General features: G+C 33.4%; 1 protein-coding gene across 3 annotated transcripts in view; it reads left to right on the forward strand.

Annotated features, from left to right (window-relative positions):
• The window catches only part of CCDC178 (coiled-coil domain containing 178), a 477,586-nt gene that overhangs the window by 273,047 nt on the left and 186,242 nt on the right, over window positions 1–18,297 (forward strand). The window lies entirely within an intron of this gene.

The raw sequence follows: 18,297 nt of genomic DNA on the forward strand, positions 1-18,297 counted from the left end.
ATGTTATCAGTCATGAGTTTATGAAAGCAGAATAAACACATTGATATATTCATTACAACAGTTTATTAAAGTCTCATTGATTTGAAACTTTCTCATTTGTTAGTTTTGGCAATTTGGATAGCTTTGGGAAAAAATTAATAGACAAACTTTGCTTTAATGTTCAAGGAAAATAAAAATACTAGGGAAGAAGATTCAAGTTACATGTCTTATTAAATAGAACTTTAATACATAATAGAATAAGAAATAACAATTTAAACTTTATCTTAATAATATTACTTGATAGCTTATCATGGATTTTCACTGGTACTCAGTTATTTTATCTTTATAATCACCATGTTAGGCAGACAGAGCAGATTTTATTGTTCTCATGAATGGAGGATAACAGTAAAACACAGCTAGTACTCTAATGATTTTGAACCCTGTTATTCCCATTGCATCTTAGTTCTGTCCTCATATTAATTATGTTTAAATGAATGATTATTTTTCTATTATCCATGGAGAAAAATAACAGGTGAAAAGGTAAATAATAACTTGCAATGTTGGGTAGGGGAATGTTTGACTTACACAAAATCAAAGTAAGCAATTTACAGCCTTTAAAATATTCAGTAAATATAATGTATCACATTAGCAAAAAAGGAAGAAAAGGATCAAATAATAATCTCAATTGATACTAAAAGCCTTAGCAATATTCAAAACCCATTTATGATATTTTCAGCAAACTAGAAGCAAAAAATAAATTGTTTAACATGATAAAAGATGGCTTTAAAAGCTGTCATTATATGAGAACATTATTTGTACATAGATAATCCAAAGGACTTTACAGATAAACAGTAAGAACTAATAAGTGAATTTTTGAGAATCGATGGGTATAAAATAAACAAAAATCAATTGTATCCTCATATACTAGCCACAAGTATTTAGAAAATAAAACATTAAAATAGATACTATTTATAATAGAATAACTAAACATCTAAGTATATATTTAACAAGGTATATATTTAACAAAAGATGTACAAGTCTTCTCTGCAGAAAACTACAAACCTTTCTGAGAAAAATCCAATAATTTCTAAATAAATGAAATGATCTGCCAAATTTATAAATTGGAAATACAGTATTTTAAAGATGCAAATTCTTTCCCCAAGTTGGTTTATATGTATGATGCAATCTTACTTAAAAATTCAAGCAGAATGTTTGGAAATTGATGCATTCATTCTAAAATGCCTAAGGAAATGCGAAGGGCCAAGAGTCTTGAAGACAGACTTGAAGATGGACAAAGTTGAGAAATTACTGCCATATACCTAGACTTACTGTGAGGCCACATTATAAGAAATTGTGATATTGGTACAAAGACAGATAAGAGAACAAGAGACAGAATAGAGATTTTAGAAACACACCCAGAATGTAAACATAGTCTCTTGAATTATAAGAAGATACCACCAAAATACAGTGTACAAAGACGTACTAGATAGTATATGGTGCTGAATCAATAAATAGTACATGATCAATTGGATATCTAAATACTTTTTTAAAAAAAGAAACCTTACTTTCTATTTCACAATGTATTTAAAAACCAGTTCTACCTGTTTAAAGATATAAATGTTAATGTTATATAAAGCTTTTAGGGAAAAACCTGTGAGAACATCTGATTTATTTTGTAATTGCCAGAGATGTTTTAAATGAGTCACAAGTACCAACCATGAAAGAAATACATCGTTTATAAACTGTACTCTTTTAAAAATTGAGATGTGCAGCAAAATATGTTAATATTTTATACCAAGTATTACCGTCAGCTTTATTCATAATAGCTCCCAAATGAATTTATGGACAGCAGAGTGCATAAATTGTTGTTTATTCATAAAATGGAATAGTATATAGTAATGATAATGAATGAACTGTTGCCACATAAAGAGTATGAATTAATCTGACAAAATTAAGATTGAGCAAAAGATACCAGACTCAAAAGAATATATACTATGGTACAATATTGTAATTATATGATTATAAGAAGCAACCAAAACTTGTGTGTTTGGGAGAATGGTTAATTATTGACTGGGAATGGAGATGAGTGAGGTTTCTAGGGTGATTATATTTTTTCTGTATTTTCATGTAGATGCTAGTTATGTTGGTGTATTCACTTATAAAAATGTATTAATCCCTATAACGATATATCCTGTATCTTAAGAATAAAGTTAAAAAAAGATCAAGGGATTAATACAGACCTTGATGAGTAGAAAACCCATCAACAACAACCTTTTTATAAAAGACGTATACCAAATGCAAATATTTTGCATCTCTTTTTTAGTAAAAGAAAAGTAAGTTCTGAAGATATATTCTGGATTTGAAAGAGTACAATAACATTTCTTTAAACATTTTATAGTTTCAATGCTTAAGCAATTTGACAAGTTTATTCTCCTTGTATTATCTGTATAAAGTTGTGATTATCTGAGAAACTCAGCAGTCTGTATATATGTATATTTGTAAGAGTGGGTTAGTATTCTTGAAAGAATACAATATTATTTACCCAACAATTTCTTAGCCCACAAAAAGCTGTAATGTAGGTAGTGTGTTCATTATCATACTTGAATCTTACTTGTGGTCACTGCATTGAATGTGGAAAGGGGGCATGCTGGACCTAGTTATTCTTTAATGAAGAGCAACCATATGACTGTGCCATTACACACCAACTGACAGCTCAAAAATAAACATGCAGAAATAGACCTGGAGCAACAAGAAGGAAGAAGCAAGACCTTGATAACTGGAGGGGATGTCTTGCTTATTTGCTGATTTTTTAAATAATTTCCCTAGCACAGATAATATTTCTAACCAAAGTTTTATTTTTAAATTATAGCTTGAATTGCTACTAAGTCAAACAGAAATTATCAAAATATACACTTAAAAAAACCATTTACATAGTTAGCTAATTAGTTAATCATATAAAAGTTATTGGCTAGAGAGACTTTTGTACCTAACAGAATAGGAAGTTCATAATACATTTAAGCTATATTTAATCGTGATGGAGAAACATGAGAGTGTCAAAATATTCTTACTTATTTAATAATAATAGACCTTTAAAATATAATCAATAAATCATCAAGTGAATAAATGAATTTGTTTTAAGGGAGGGATAATGGTTTAGTCTGTCTGTTATAGTTGAAACAAACAAATCTAGTTGGGAAATCTTGGCATAGTCTACTCTATACCGTATCAGAACTGATTTTTCAGCAGTTATTGACATGCTACAAGAGAAGCTGATCATAATTCCCAAAGATACAATCTGGAATGCCGTAACTTCAAGTGTTGAAATCCTGTAAGATCAAAATCCTGAAAATATAATTCTGGAAAAAGCAACTTTTTAAATTAAGATACTTATTTAAATTTTAATAAGAGATTGGAAAAACATATAAAAACATGACAAAACTTCATATGCCACTTTACACAATAAAATAAGCAATAGTAACATATATATTTTTGCAAGCATAAGCACTTAGGTATACTAATGACACTTCTATGCATTTAATGAGTAGATGAACCATGTTCATAAAGAAATAGGTCAAAAAGGGAAATGTATAAACACATATCACTATGGTTGGTAAATGTGTGCACCCAGCTTTGTAGTTGTGGTAGTCTGAAATACCATGACAAACAACCTAATTCTTTTGACAAAATGGATCAAAAACTTCAAAGGGTCACCACTGCCATATGCAGTTGCCCAAAGAGCCAAGATCTTAAGGAATTTTATCTTTCACAAATACAGATGTACAAAAAAAAGTTTCTTCTCTTACAGAGAAACTTTAACATTTTTCCATACATGCACAATGCTAACACACAAAGAAAACCTTATGATAGTGTACTTTCATGGAGTCAAATTTGCAAAATACGCATAAGGCAAATTAGGACTCTCTAAAAGCCTCTACCCAATTTATACCTCCAGTATTGGAAATGATACAAACATAAAATACATAGCCTAGCGAATTATAAGAAATAATGCTGACCGTTTATAATGGTGTTGGAAATTAGAAAAGAAAAAGAAAAACTGGAAAGAAAATTAGGCATGTGAAACTGTATTACAGGGACAGATTATGGGAAATTGCACGAAGATAATCCATAAGAGCTGGCCTAACATGACGCAACCGTCTTATTATTGTGATTTTCAGAATTTTAGAAGTTAGGGATTTTAGACTTTTGGGATTTTTATCTTTAGGAAATGTTTATCTTTTGGATTTCAGCGTTTTGGATTATGGCATTCAGGATTGTGTCTTTCCAGATTATGGTCCAAACTGTCTAAAGTCACTTCACATACTATTAGAAAACAGACATTAAATGCAAAATAAATGAATAAATGATTGAATACATTTATTTATAATTCATTTACTAATAACTTGTTTCCTGATTTTCCACTGTTAAAAAGCTATTTCTCTACAATATCTTATTAATTTTATATGTCTAGTACCTAGCACAGTTACCTGGGTTGCCACATGAGTTTTATATTGCTGCCATAACACACCAGCACGAATTTATAAGCTTAAAAAGACACAAAGTTATCTTATAGCTCTGTAGCTCAAAAGTCTGACTTGGATCTTGATGGGTTAAGTCAAGTTGTTGCCAGGGTGGTATTCCCCTTCTGAGGGCTCAGGGAAGCATCTGTTTCCTTGCTCACTTGAATTGTTCAGATTGTTCACAGAATTCAATTTCTTGCAATTGTTGGAACTAGGTCCCTGCTTTCTTGCTGTGAGTTGAGGGCTATTTCCAGCTTCTACAGGCTGCCTGCCTTCCTTGGCTTGTAGCCTCCTTCTTTAATCTTCAAAGACAGTTATAGGTTTGATGACAGATCTCAATTCCCATACATATTTTAAATTTCTCCTGCTTCTTGATCCACATCTCTCTGAACTTCAGCTAGAAGAGATTCTCACTTTTAAGAACTCGTGATTAGTTAGTCCCACTCAGATAATCCAAAATAATGTCTTCACCTCCAAATCGGTAACCTTAGTCATAGGTGCAAAGTCCCTTTGCCATGTAGAGCAGCATATTCCCAAATTCCAGGGATTATCTTTCTTTGAGAACTATCAGAGACACAACTTCTGAAGGATTAGTTTGATCCTGGATGCGTGGAAGACTCAATGGCCTGCCTGAACTTCAGATAGTGTCCATAAGTGTTACTATTCAAAATAAAGTTCAGGAGTCTGTCAATTTGGGAATGTTCAAAATTTCAGTGCCTGATTGCATGTGAACAGGTTTCCATATAAGGGCTATCCTCAGGTCAGTCATTAGTCTGAGATCAAAGCCAGGTAAAACCTGATGATCCTGAATATTTCTGGAATGGATGCAGCGTGTAATTCCAGGAGTCTTGCTCTTTCTTTCTTTCTTTCTTCCTTCCTTCCTTTCTTTAGTTTCTTGGGAGAATTGAAAGGAAGAAACTTGTATGAAGGAAGGAAAATAGGTTTGACATGGGCAGGGTTATAAGGGTAGGAAAGAGCACTTGTTCTGACCTAGGACAAAGAAAGGAGGAATCCTGTGACACTGAGGAGCATCGCTTCTCCCACCCAAAGAGACAGCAGCATATTATATAAGCATTGTTTCAATTTAGACATGTGTCACTTCTCCGTATTTAAGTAATTGAAATATACAATAATTTATCATTTTTTTGTTCAGAAATATTTGGGATAAGGTCATTCAAATGCTGCTTTTGTATTCTTATTTACTATTTTCGCTTTTCTTAAAGTATTCATATCCACTGGCAACTGTGAAGATCCTCGGTAATTTTTAAAAATCAACTACAGTCATTTCATGTGAAACTGTCTGACTTTTTTTTTTTTTTTTTTTGAAATTTTAATCTCCTGAGTTGTGAGAACACAGCTTAGCAAAGTGTATGGAGGCAGCAAAGCACGTAGTTTAGATTTCTGTTAGCCTTCCAAGGAAAACCTACAAGTAAACTGGAATGCAACACAGAGAGATTATACAGTAAAATGCTTTTGCAAACTAGGATTTAAGGAACTGGAAACCTTATTATTTTTCTCAGTGAAAATGTAATAGATAAATTTCTATGTTTTTATGTTGTCAAAATGAATTGTGAAATGTTTGTCCACTGAATAAAAAAACACACACAAACAAAATACCATTCAGGTATAATTCTTTGAAAAGTCCACTCATTTAAGAACACATGACTCAAGTGGATACTTTTAGAAAATAAAAATTATTAGTAATTGGTTCATCTATTTTCTTCATAAATGTACCTCTGTGCCCATGAAAGTATTGGTATTAATGCAGTTTCACACATTTATTAAATTGTTCAATAATGTTTACTGAGAAACTATTATGTACCAAGCATAAGAGTAAAAAGTTTATATGGCACAAAAAATTCACAGAAGTGGGGAAATTGATATGAAGATAGTAACTATAATAAAACATGGTGATTGCAGTGACAGAGCTATACATAGTGCCATGTTAAAAAGTATTAACTGTGCCTGTCTTAGTGGTAGTTTTCCAAGAATGCTAATCTGTACACGTTTCTTCACATACCAATATGTATGCACAATGTTTAGTATCAATTAATGAAGAATTACCTTTCAATAACAAACGCCTCATTACAAATTGCAGTTCTATTGCTTTTGAATCCTGCATTCCTCCTAATGAGATTTCAGCTTGTTTTGCTCCTTATCAGCCTCTACCTCTCTTCGTATCTGTCAATAAGTTACAAATATAAAAAGAATTATTTGTGTATTTATGCATATAAAAGAATATAATTATATTTGTCGCATATTTAACTTACTAATGGAAACTTACTACAATGGCACACTTAAAATTCCCTGCCAGGCTAAAATGTCATATTTATATAGAACCATAAAATACCTCTTACTAACCTTTCTAGTTAAACCAAAAGTTTTTAATTTCATACATTTGTTGTAGTAATTACCCAGATTAATATATGGCCAACATCAAAAAGAAGGCAGCCACGTAATGAATTACACCATCTATGTTTAACCTTCCTTCCATCATACTACCTGAAGTGTTTCATTTTGTGAGAAAAACATAAAAGTGGGTCATTCAATATTTCCCCAAAGATTTTTAGTTTGACATATTTCTATTTCCACACCTTAATGTGGGAAGAAAGAGGGCTGAGGAAATGACGGGATGAAAAGATGGTGTCTTCAGGAGTGACAAGAGGGCGTTAAATAATTGAATGTTTTGAATGTTTTAAGCTTGACAAAGATAATGAGGGGAAACAAAAGGAAGAAAAGAGAAGATACAAAAATAAATAGAAGTTGAAGAAAAACAAAGGTGAGAGAAAAAGATGGCATAGAGAGAAACAACCATGAATTCAGTAACTAGTAATGATGACAGATTTTATGCCTTTATTTTTCTGATTGAGGCTAGTTGATTGAAGAAATCTCATGGTTATGAATCCTGAGAGATCTATGGTTACAGGACTGGATTTCCAGACATGTTTGATGTTTGCTTTACCTTATTTAGAGGTTTTCTGTTAAGTCACTGTAAAAACCTGGAAGATCTAGATATCCGTTTACCTAATCGTTTTAAGAGAGAGCAGTGCCATTGCTGACCATATAGACTTACATATCCTCAAAATATTAACTCTTCATTTATTTCCTCCCCCTTTGATTTGCAAATACTTTTTCTATCAAATTGCCCATTCGTACTTTCCTTTGTGAGCTGATTTATGCAAAATTTATTATTCTGTTTCTGTCTTCCCTGCTCAGCCCCATATTTTAAAGATCATTCGGTGTGACTATAATGTTTGTCTAGTCCATTTCTTCTCATCACTGTAGAGTCTTTCATGGTAGATGACTTCCACAGTTTACTTAGCCATTCTGTAAATGAATGGACACCTATGCTGCCCATGAAATTAAACTTTAGCTTAGTTCAGCATTATGAAATTAATTCTGAGCCCCCAAAACAGAAGTTTCGTGAGTCAAAAACTGAGCAGACCTTTAGCTTCTCTTAAGCCAAGACCTCCATGAACCACTTTTAATGAAATAAGGCATGGGGTAGACACATTTGGGTATGATTTATGGTATTTTAACAGCTCTGACTACTCTTTGTAAAGTTATTGAGTCCATTTTGAGAGTACTTACAAAGCTCACAAAGATTGCCTTTTTTTTTTTAAGGACTTGGAGATAGTTTTGAAGTTACTGGTTGATTGGCTATGTCCCCTTACTATGGTCCTCTGCTGGAAAAATAAAAATGCTTTCTAGCCATCTTTTTTTATGCTTAGGCCTAAATAGAGCCCAAATAGATCTTGAATGAGAGGTCTACATTGGAACTTTGTTAAGCATGTGATATGGTTTGGTTCTATGTCCCCACCCAAATCTCATATTGAATTGTACTCCCATAATTCCCACATGTTGTGGGAGGGACCTGGTGGGAGATAATTTAATCATGAGGGCACTTTCCCCCATACTGTTCTCATGAATAAGTTTCACTAGATCTGATGGTTTTATCAGGGGTTTCCACTTTTGCATCTTCCTCATTTTCTCTTGCTGTCACCATGTAAAAAGTGCCTTTCACTTCCCACCATGATTCTCAGACCTCCCCAGCAATGTGGAACTGTAAGTCCAATTAAACCTCCTTTTCTTCCCAGTCTCAGGTATGTCTTTATCAGCAGTGTGAACATGGACTAATACAGCACGATACTAATTTATTAATTAAGACCCTGTAGTAGGGGTCAGCAAATTTTTGTCTGTAAAGGAACAGACAGTAAATATTTCAGGCTTTGTGGTCCACTCAGTTTCTATTGCAATCACTTAACTCTGCTACTGTACAGCAAAAAAGGCTGAAGACAATATGTAAACCAATGAGTATGAGGTGTTCCAATAAAATTTATCTACAAAAGCATGCAGGGGCTGGATTTGCCTGGAGAGCCATAGTTGACTGATCCCTGATCTAGAATATCATTTTCTCCTATACCAATATTAAATTATTTTGGGGATAGACACATCCCAAAATGAGTATGTGTAGAAAATTGCCTTAGGTATTTTTTATCCTATTTCTGCTTGGTATACGTTGCAAGGTTCGGACAGTGCCCTAATGTGAACAACAGTACCACGTGAGTAGAGACACTCATAATCTCTTCTTTCCCAATAGAGCAGCAAAAGAATGAAGACATTACCAGTAATTCAACCCATAAGGATATTGTATTAGACTGCAAATTATTTACTGTACTTCTCATATTTGGCACATCTGTGGCAATAGTCCTAATGTTTTCTGACCCTGAATCTCCAAGGAAAAGACTCTGAGGCCTATTTTTTTTTTTTTTTTTTTTTTTTTACTTCAAAGCACTCTCCTGCATGAGTAATTTATTTTGAAAGGCTGATGTAATTCTATAGGGTGTTCAGGAATTAGAGCATTTACATACTGGAATCTTAAGGGTTCTGCAATTCATACCCAAGATTAGGAAGGGATGTAAACCCAGAAAGGGTGTCAGACTGAAATTAGGCTGGACTCTAGCCTTAATGTTCTGTCCATGTGTGACCCTGGGCAAGAAATTGGCTTCCTTGGCCTCTATTTCCTCAGTGTCGATGTAGAAAAATTTTTTTAAAATTTCATTTCTGAAGGACTTGCACCAAATTGTTAATGCTATCTCTGGAGTATAGAAATGACAGTCACTGTGAAGAAAGGTTTTAATTTTCTACTCCATGTACCTCTCTGTTTTTTGTATATAATATAATCACCATGTATTACTTCACAACAAATAGATTTCTAAAAGAAATATTTAAATTCTGATTTAACATAGATAGACAATAAAATTGACATTACATTTAAAAAGTGCTTTCAAAATTAACCATTTTCTACAAACGTAAAGTGGCATCAGGTTATCTGACTACATCAATGCAACTTGCAAAATATACATTCTTTAATCATTCAAAGCTTCTACTGAATTTATGCCATAATATGTGTTCTGGAACCCCTTAGATCAGTTTTTCTCTCATTTGTAATGAAGTATCTAGGTACTGTTCTCACAATTTCTGCATTTGTACAGTACATTATTACTTTATGATAAAGTTAGTTCATAATTCCTTAACTGTTTTTGCTGATGACCTTTTAAAGTTGCATAATTAGAATAAGTCGTGGTTATTGTATTGGAATCTGTATCCCATGGGCCAAGAAGGCAGCACATTAATTCTCTGCATCACCCACTCGATGTGCTGTGCCATCAGCACAAAGATATTATTCTTTGTAATTACATAAAGAAAGGGTCTATTTAGTGTTAACTGACCTTTCTGTGACTGATCAGCCTTTTCCGCCAGTGAAGTAGAAATGTATATCATTAAAATGTGAGTAAATAGGAAACCTTTCTAAATCTTAAACTGTTCAAATCAGGAGGTACACATGAAGAGGAAATGGTTGTTGAGTCTTTCACATGATACCGTGAAAAGAGGAGCAGACTTTTAAAACATATATTTTAGAATATATATTCCTAAAATATATTTTTTTAAAAATTCCTAAAATATATTTTAAAATATATATTCTTAAAATATATTTAAGATATATTTTAATATATCTTATTAAGACAAATTAAAATATTAAAAAATGATGATAATGCATAGGAATAGTTAACAAGGGCATAACATCAAATACGTTTCTGTTTAACACTCTTGATATCAGAAAAAAATTATTAAACTCAAAAATATATTCAGGATTAAAAAATTTAAGTTTATGTAATACACAATTAATAAATTTAGAGGAATTATCACTGTGACTGTCATTTACTGAGGATGAAAATTGTACCAGGGATTATTCTAAGATGTTATATACTTTAAATATTGTAACCATTTAAATCATGTCCTTTAACTTAGAAAACATTGTTGGGGATATAGATTAGGTGAAACTGATTTTTGCTTCTTTTCTTATTACATAATTTATTTCTATAATCAGTTATATCAAGTTATTTGGAGGGAAATAAATTCTTTTCAAGAAAACTTGACCAAATGGAAATTTAATACATAACATAAGTGGCATTTGTGTAAGGTTTTCTTAAACTTATTCAGTAGTTATAGGAAGAATACTGTAGTCAGCATGGAGAGAAATGGTTCTTTCTTTAACATACGCCCACATTGATCAGGTGTTTTTTAATAATTAATAAGCATCTGTATTTCTGGGTCAGGTTTTCCCTGCTAAGACCACATACAGAGCTCTTATATGAAATATCTCCAGAAATCAGTTGACAAACTGATGCTTCCTTGAAACTTTGCTCATCACTTTTGCTGGAACTGATCTCTCATGGAACTACTATCGTTATGTGGATATGCCTTTTATCCTTCTTCATGCATAATGCATCCTGATGTAGGTAGCTTTGTGAATGCCTCTATTCCCTTATCTGATTGCAAGCTCCTTCTGCCATGAAATTGTGGGGTTTTTTTCATGTTATTATCAATAATTCTTGGTCAAATATATTCAATGAATGGAGACAAAAATAATAATAGGGAACAAGTAGGGTTAACAAAAGATGTTCAAAAATTCTCAATTAATTTCTTCTGAGTTCTGAAAGGCAATGCCATAATGTCCATTAGTAAACTTTATGCATAAATCAACGCAGTAGCTAAATTTGTAAGCCAGTCAGGAAAGTAAGACGAGGAGTCCTTTGTGTCCTCATATGGTTGGCAGCTGGGGTAGGGCAGCTAACGGAAAGTATTCCCCTGGACTCGGGCAGAGACAGGTTTGACTGGTCAGCTGCATGTCACAGGCTTTCATCCAACAGTGTCATAAAGGTGCCTCCGCCAGTACCTCCCATACTGCTTTCTGTCTACCACTTGCTCAATACGTGCTTTTGAATCAATGATTGAATAGAGAGCATTTTGTTAAACATGATAATACATGGAGTTTAAGGTATGTAATAACCTTGATGCAGAGGACTGATTTGTTCATTTACAAATCAAGAATGTTCTTTTAAAACTAATTATCAGAGAACTAGCCTTGGACAAGAGAATGGTTTCCATGGCAGCACAGACAAGGAAGTGGGTCCTGGGAGAGTTAAAACAGTTATTTGCTCCTCTGAGGCTTCAGGGTATCGACACATATCATTCTTACAGACTTGCTTCTTGGAAACACTAGGGAGAACTCTTGCTTTCTGTAGTAATTGGTGTATAGATTTTAAGGGAGAAGCAATGTAATAATACCTCTGTGCACACTGTAGGTGATGCCCTTAATAAAGAAGATATTTTCTCCCTGTCTGTCTTCTACATTGTTAGAGGATCAGCCTGTGTTTTAAACATTTGTGTTAATCACACTAATGCCCATGAATCAAAGTGGGGGATGCTTTTGAAGTTACTCACAAAGAGACTTGGAGCCCCCTTGTCTTGTTTATTCTAAAATATATCCCCTGTACATTCTATGAATCAGTCTCAGCACCAATGCCTACTTTAAGGACATCAAAGCCTCATGGCATGCAAAACTATCATTCCAGTGCTTGAGAAGGGCAGAAATGTGCCAGGGGCATATAAGAGGACTGTAGGGATTCACTGGGATGGGATCAATGGTGTAATGCATGGGCATGTGCACAGGATCATATACTATTGAAACAGTGGTGCTTGGAACTGACTACTTGTAATGCTATACATTGATAGGATACTAAATATGTGGATACATTTTATTGTTTACACTATTAGTCATATGCTAATGTCAAAAGACAGCAGAACATTTAACCTGATCTATGAGAGTTTAATTCACAAGTCATAGGCAACAATAATCTAATATTCCTAAGGGGCCAAGAAAATACTTCTCTTGACTCTGACTCCTCCAAATGTGCTTAGATATATACTAACCTATGTGGTGGGGCAGCTTTGATCTTCTGATTCAAGTCAATGATGTTTTTTTGTGCTGCGAAGCTTTTTGCTTATGCCGTTCCCCCACTTGATGGAATCAATTCCACTGTAATCCTAATAGAATTTTTCACACTTCGGCCTCCTCCAACTATAGCTTGTAATCCGTGGTGAACAGGAATTATGTCTTCTCCTTCTTTTTAATTCCTGGACTAGCCATAGGGCTGAATCCATAAAGTAAACTTACCAAGGGTTTGCTAAACAAATGATTAAATAAACCAAAAAAAAAAAAATTAAAAAAAGGCTAGACGTGAGGATGCTCTGGAGTAAAATCAATCAATAAATACTAACAATACATTTTTTGTTTTCTGGTGATTCTGGTGGGAAGTCTATTCTTTCCATCCAGGGACTGAGGTGAATGTGGTGCAGTCTGTGCAAGAATATGGATGTGGTAGCAAGAGCCGTCAGAGCTCTGGTGAGATGAAAGAAAGCAAGGAGCTGTCTGCAGTAAATTCTTAAAAACCAAGAATTGGGGGATGACAGACAGATCATCAGAAAAAATTAGCTGAGATGGCAACAGATAATTACATCAGTACAGGAGAGTTAGAACTGGGTCAGAAGATGACACCTCTCTTACAATACATAATTTAAAGAAAGACCTAGCCCCTCTGCCTGGTAAACTGGATCCTAATGCCTGTATTAAGAGTAATTAAGGGTATATATGACACATTGCTATACATTTAGTCATAGACACCTTGATGATTGTACTAACAATAAGGTATTTGTAAACAGCTTTTTCACTTTTTGCACTTACATGTATAGTGCAAATATTTTAATCATCACCACCTTTCTAGAATGTTTGAATCAAGTTTTTTTCTTGTAATCTCCTTTGGCATTAGTCCACCTTTGATTTTAAAAATAACAGTTCACATAGATTTAAACTTTGTCCAGGGTAAGTGTCTCTGGCGGCAGCTCCAACGATCTCCATGGATAGCATTATTCTAGTGCATTCAACCACAGTCCACAGTTCTTTAGGTCTCAACTTTGAAGGTCCATGCATTTGGTCTTGCCAGGGAATGCATCAGACATAATCATATAATGGGATATGGAATCATGTAGATCAAAAAGCACAAGAAACTGACAATATATAACCAATATGCCCATATTGATGTATAATTAACAGTAGCCTGGGACCAAATTCTGATTTTCATAAGTGGTCTGTTTCATCTATGTCAAAATGCTGTATTAGCCAGATTATAATAAGACAGTTACTTGGCAGAAATGGACTTAGAACTACGGAATTCAGTTATTTGATTTGATTATTTAATGTCATTACGTTTTATGAAGATTGAATCGCATATAGCATTTAAAAGTGCTGGCTCGTGTTTATGAAGGGAATATATTGGACGGTTAAGGGTACAGGATCTGGAGCCAGTCTGACTTGATGATGCAAAGCCCAGCTCCTCTGCCTAATAGTTATGCAACCTTGCACAAGATATCTGGCGTTTCAGTTGCTTTGGTTGTATAACAAATACCCCAAAACTTCATGGTGTAAAATGACTGTGCTCATGATTCTATGTGCCAGACATTTGGACAAGGTCGAGTGGGGATAGCATATCTCTGTTTCACCCTTTCTGGACATCAGTTGGATGACTTGGAGGCTAGGGTTTAGATTTGTCTTCAGCTGACTCACTCACTCACAACTGGTGCTGTTGGCTGAGACTTGAGCTAGGACTGTTCGCTGGAACACCTACACATGGCCTCTGGCCTGGATTCCTTACAATGTGGTGGCCCGTTCCGAGGGTGAATGCTCTCAAAAAGATGGCCAGGCAGAAGCTGTATGCTTTCTATTATATAAACCAACCTGGGAAGTCACTCAGCATCATTTCTACCATCCTTGATTAGCTGGAAAAGCTACAAGTCTACCAGGTTCAAACGAAGGAGAAATAGACTGTACCTTTGGATAGGGAGTGATAAGGTTCTGGAAAAAACATGTGAGACTGAAAATATTGCTGTGGCCATTTTTGGAAAATACAGTTTGCCTCAACTGATATCTCTCTGCCTTGTCTTTCTTATCTGTAACATGAGGATAATAATATAAAGTCTCAGACTATTGTTGCAAGGATAAATTCAGTAAATACTGCATTCCTAGCACAGCTCCTGGTTATGTAAGCACTTCCTAATATTAGCTTTTATTCTTTTTCTAATTCTCAATTTTGTCATCAAGCTAATGTAACACAGCATAACTAATACTAGAGTGGGAGTGGAATGGTTTCCAGAACTGAAGCGGTTGAGGCTTTGGGTCTGGAGGAAGGTTTTCTGTTGATAGGCACCGGCTATGTTAGTGTCCCTGACTTTATTTCATTTTTGCTTCCATTGCTTATCAACTTCTTTTAAAGTGACATATTCTTTTTAGGGAGAGGAGGGTTGTTAATATCTTACATTCAGTTACAATAAAGATTTGCTATCCTGAGTAATTTTCTTTCTTCTAAAGGTGACTATGTAAGTCTCAATTGTTATTTATTATATGTGGAATTTATATCTTAACAGGCAAGTTCAGCCTTATTTCTAATTTCTTTGCTATATATCACAAAGTGAAACAGAAATATGATACAGGCTTTATATTTTTTCCCAAAAAGAACCAATTCTCTGATTGGAAGTCCCTAGTCCCCACTTACCCAGTGAGAGATGGGAAGAAGGAAAAATAAACTGAAAGTGGAGAAAATTGAGGAAAAGTCCAAGTGGAATCCATGGCTTAAAGAACAAGAAAAGTCAAGTGGGGGGAAAAACGAGTAGAACTACTATTGGTGTATTTTGAATACTCAACCTGTCTCCATTTTTCATCATTTTTGCTGACAGAGGAGAAAGCCAAGCCTTTCCTTAGCAATGGTTCTTCCACACTTTGGGGATCATGGGCTAACTAAATAACCCAAGAATGCTGTGTATAGTCTCATGAAGGTCACATACCTTCTGAAAGTCAATGATTCACCTAAAATAAAGAATTCTTGTTAAACCTGGACAATATGATTATCTTTAGAATAGCTTTTAATACAAAAACATATTGTATGATTTATCTTTATATACTTAAGATCTTCACCTCTCAAGTAGTACAGTATCAAATAGTACAACGAATGTGCCATATTATAATGGTGGTTATATTGCCAATCAGTTACTTCATAGAAGTTGAAAAACAAAATGCGTGTTTCCAAAGGGCACAATGTATGTATTTGCTAACTAATATTATGAATGTACATGCATTCATTCGTTTACTAAAAACCTGTGCACCTACTCACGTTAGATCTTTGCAGTGCAACATCTCTTAGGGCAAACAAAATGATGGTCTCATCCCTCATGGAAATTACAACCTAGATTTTGTTCAGTCCTTATAAGCATAATCTTTATTTTCTAATAAAATACTGGGAAAAGAAGCAGTAATATCCCCAAAGTATCAAGGTTTAACGAAAAATTAGTGATAATAAAGAACAAACCATCACCAAGCAAGATATTTTCCTTAATAAATTCTAGACAATGTGGAAACTATTAACAAACATTTATAATGTCTCTTCTCTTCACCAAGCTATCTTCCCAATGTTTTACCATCTTAATAAATATTAATAATTGGAATTGAATAAATAATAAGTCTATCTTTGAGAAAATGTTAAATGTATTTAGATCTTTTGGAATGTATTGGTATGGAAAATAAAAGAAGTGAAAAAAATAAGAATTCTGCATTCCGGTTATCCTTTAATGGGCTATTTCCCTTGGACATATTTCCACCAATAATTATCATTCCCCCTTTGTGTCATTTACATTTAACAATATATTGGTTAAAATTAAACAAGTCAAAGTTGTGAGGTGGACTCTCAGTTAAACTTAAAAAACATTTTCAGTGTTGAATGAATACTATTATTTAAAATGAATAAAACTTAAACTTCATTATACATCTGAAGGTCACTGACTTTCAGGAATAAGTAGTGAATTGGTATATCCTTCACATATTCATTACTGGAAAATGATAATGTAAAGTATTGTGACTGATGTAACATTTTGAAGATTTATTGGCATAACTACACAATTTGATTTTTTGGCATATATTCTAATTGCAATACATAAAGTGGAAGAACTGGTATCATTCAAAAATTGAACATGTATGCATTTAGAAATAAAACTGCGTATTAAACAGTGAGCAAAGTATGGATTATAAAATATTTCCCCAATTAAGTTCCATTAAATAGGTAAAATGCAAATCCCATAACTTTGTATCACTCCTCTCAAATTAAATGTTTATAGTAGCCATCTAGAAATGGAAAGAAAGCACCTGAGAAGTAGCACGTCTCAGACATCAGAGTTGTGCTTAGATTTAATCAAACAAAGAAATGAACAAAATATTCAAAATGATGCCTATTCCTTTCTAAAGTAGAACATTTATCAATGTTACAAGTTAATCGCTTCAGGATTGGATTTTAATATTAATGATGATATCTAAAATTAGTATAGCTATCTTTTGAAAAGAATCTCCACCAAAGGAAAATATTAATAGAACTTTGTCCTCCTAACAAAAGATAACTCAGTGTGATTTTAGGCAAGTTTATAGATAGAAGTTACTGAAGTTTTAAATTATTGTGACAGAATTAAGACAAGGGCATTTAAAATGATTCTCAGTTGGTCATTTTGGCTTTTTGAAGAATAGCTATGACATAATATTTATCATTAGGAATCAATATGGATACCAGGCTTTCATGAGAAATATGTTTGTTGACCTTAATAAATCTTCAAGTGTGTAAATACAGAAATATTTGTACAGGCAATTTTCTGCTGAATTACATTTCCTCTCTACACATTATCACATGGCAACATATTTTTTAACAACTTATACTAAAGGTTTGATGTGATGGCAATTTTCACAAAGAAACAATTTTAATTGCTTCACAGTGGTTATTTCTGTATCTAGTTATTTAATCATCATTATCATCATCATGATTAATCTGCATTTATATGTTTTGACAACTTATTTTGCTATTATAAATAACATTGTAATGAATAAAGCATTTTGCTTAGAATAGATTCCCAAAAGAGAAATTACTGGATTAACAGGTTTGAAAATATTTAAAGCTATTGATAAATACCATATTTTTTAAGCAGTCAGAGTAAGTTTTCTGTAATGTAAAAAAAAAAAAAAAAACAGGAACTAAACTCAATTTAGGCATTTAATTTAAAATTATAGATAGCCCCGAACTTGCCAATGAATAGTGATGCAAAGTTATTTTCTAAAGATTTTGTATTAGATTTGATGTATATTTATTTAGTCATGGAGGAGGACATTATAAAGTTCTCAACTGCTCACAGTAGCAGATTTAACTTTTATTTAAACATAACTAAGATATATTAATTGTAAACAATGACGCTGGGTGCTTCTAAATTTTGAGTTCCCTATTCTCTCTTACTCTTTCCTCGTCTATGTTTTTAATGTTTTCTGTGAGTACCAACATTCTGAACTTCATGGAGATGAAATTCTAAGCTACAAGGT

This window comes from Trachypithecus francoisi, unplaced genomic scaffold (assembly GCF_009764315.1).
Source record: "Trachypithecus francoisi isolate TF-2019V2 unplaced genomic scaffold, Tfra_2.0 Lachesis_group19, whole genome shotgun sequence".
NCBI classification, from domain to species: Eukaryota; Metazoa; Chordata; class Mammalia; order Primates; family Cercopithecidae; genus Trachypithecus; species Trachypithecus francoisi.